The sequence below is a fragment of the Cyprinodon variegatus genome, unplaced genomic scaffold (assembly GCF_000732505.1).
Source record: "Cyprinodon variegatus isolate N-32 unplaced genomic scaffold, C_variegatus-1.0 Scaffold15, whole genome shotgun sequence".
In the NCBI taxonomy this organism is placed as follows: domain Eukaryota; kingdom Metazoa; phylum Chordata; class Actinopteri; order Cyprinodontiformes; family Cyprinodontidae; genus Cyprinodon; species Cyprinodon variegatus.
Window position 1 is genome coordinate 879,262 of NW_015150468.1, and position 2,942 is coordinate 882,203.

Genomic DNA, 2,942 nt, shown 5'->3' on the forward strand with positions numbered 1-2,942 from the left:
GGATGGATGGATGGATGGATGGATGGATGGATGGATGGATGGATGGATGGATGGATGGATGGATGGATGGATGGATGGATCCTTTAAAAAAGACAACAGGAAACATGTCCATCTGAAGGCTTGGTGTCACCATGCAAGTGACCATAATGCTACGAAAATGTTGCATAAGGTTCATTGTTTCTTGTTTTTATAATTAGCAGTCTTTAACCGTTGCATCATGTAATCTTTATGCTCTTTAACTGTGCAGTTCTGGAGAAAAGAATGACATTTATTCCTGTTTTCTAACATGCAAAGAGGTTTTGCCTCACAATATATTCGAGTTAAGCGCCATTTCTTCTTGTAAGTTGGATCCTTATCATATTGAAATATTTCTTTCCAGCAAAGTCCTGAGAGACTAGGAGCCATCTAATCAGCAGGTATTTTGGTATATCCACAGGAATTCCTGTCACTATCAGTAAATGGAAACTACCAAACACCTTCTACCCTCATCCAGGTGCATATCATCAGTCTTGCAACTCTGCGATAAACCATTACCATCAAGATTTACAGTGATGTTTGTCAGTGACAAGCCAAACATGCTGTTTCCTATCTGAGCCTACAATATTTCCTAAACAGGAAACCTATTTCAAGGATTTGCAATGAAAAATATGTTTATTCTTTTTTTTCAGAGTTTTATTGTCCTTTCACTGTCACAAGTACAAAGCAATAAAAATAACTCTCTGCATGTAACACATCCCCTTGGGGAGCAGTGGGCTGCCACTATACGGCACTCGGGCAGCAGTGTGTCGTTAAGGGTCTTGCTTAGGAACCCAGAGTAGCAGTCCGTGGTAGTGGGACTTGAACTCAGAACCTCAGGATTCCAAGGGTAATGCCCTAAGGACTAGGCCGCCACTCCCCAAAGCAGGCATTAGTGGGAAGGGTCTTGCCGAAGGATTCAAACTGGCAGCTCATTCCCCCCAGCTGGGATAAGAACCCAGACTTCCTGTTTGCAGGACAAGTGACTTACCACTTGAGCTAGTCAGCCGCTATTCTGTACCATGAAAACTGATGTAGCAAGTGTGGAGACCGATTCGGGCCAGATGTTTACAACTTTTGAAATTCATTAATTACTGTATCTAAATTTTCTTCATGAGATAATTTAGCATCCACCTGGACTTACATTTTGAACAAGTCTCTGGAGCCCTGTAAGGCTTCCTTTTGCTAAAAATGTTCTTCCGTCATCCGAGTCTCCAAGAGACACAATATGAAGGGGATAAATGACTACTGGCGTTTAGTATAAGGCACTTAAATATATGTGTATATATATATATATATATATATATATTTTAGGGATGTCCGATAATAACAGCCAGCCAATATTACAGGCTGTTATTTGCTGATGTACTGGAATTCCAAACAAATCCGCTTCCCTGCTCTGGCCCGTGTCGCACGCTAGTACCTAACTGCCCTGTGCACAAGTGTAGACAACGAGCGGCTGTTTAGTGCTGTTACATTGCGACAGCTTTCACCACTATAATCTCACAGCATTTGATATGAGAACTGGAACATATGGGCTTTAGCACACCACATCTGGCTGTTAGACTTCCTCACCAACAGCCCTCAGTCAGTCCAGGTTGGACAGAACTCCTGTGATGTCATCAACCTGAGCACAGGCTTCCCTCAGGGCTACATCCTGAGCGACCCATGCTGTCATCTAATGACACACTACTGCATCCCCAGGTTCACCACCAATCACATTGTGAAGTTTGCAGACGACACTACGGTGGTGAGCCTCATCAGAGACAACAACGACCGGGACTACAGAGAGGACGTGGAGCAGCCAGTGGGCTGGTGCAGAGACTGATCCTGAACGTGGAGCAGATGAGGGAGATTATCGATGACTTCAGGAAGAACTGGCCTAACCATGCTCCACTGCTAATCAACAGCTCAGCTGTGGAGGTGGTTAGTAAGACTAAATTCCCAGGGTTGCACATTACAGACAACCTGACCTGGACTATGAACACCGACTCACTGGTCAAAAGGGCACAGAAGCGCTTGGACTTCCTGTGGAGGATGAGGAGAGCCCATCTGCCCACACCCATGCTCATGACCTTCTACAGCAGCACCATAGAGAGCATTCTGACCAGCTGTCTCACTATGTGGTGTGGAGGCTGCAGTGAGAAGAGTGGGCAGGACAACAGAGACGAACATCGGGGCTCCTGTTCTCTCCATTAATGATATTTCATCCAAGCGCTGTGTGTCCCAAGCCCGTAACATCCTCAGCGCCCCTTCACATGCCCACCATGGATTGCAGGGGATTGTTGTTGCTGGATGGGAAGCAAAACGTCTTCAAACTTGGAAACAAAGTCCAGTGGATTGTTCTTTTTTTTTATTTTTTTTTTACTGTTTTTGGAATGAACTCTAAACTGGACTCTGCATAACATTTGCAACATTAGTTTTGCGCTACCATGGCTGAATTACTGCTATCCTTTTAAATAGGAAACAAATTAATGTTCTACTGCATTTTGCACCATATTTATATTGCACTGCACTGAACCTTTTGTGCCATTATTTTTTTAACTGGTTTCTTTTATCCTATACTGTTTACATTCTGATCACTGCAGCACTTTATGATAGTAATTTTCATTTCATTTTTGTAAGCTACTTATTTCACTGTTGTAAGTTGTATGCAACGGAATTTTGTTCTGTATACACTCTGTGTATACAAAATGAACATAAAGTTTGTATAAGTCTAACAGTTCATAGCCTGGGAACTGACACAGGAAACAAAAAGAGATATAATTTGAGCACATAAAAATGTTAATTTGATCCGACAAAAATAATTTCTGAGCTTGTAACATTTATGCATGTGAAACAAGTGACGTGCAAAAAAAAAAAAGATTTCGTTTTTACCAAATTTCAAAGTGTCAGCCACAATATAGATATTTATGTGCATGACATAC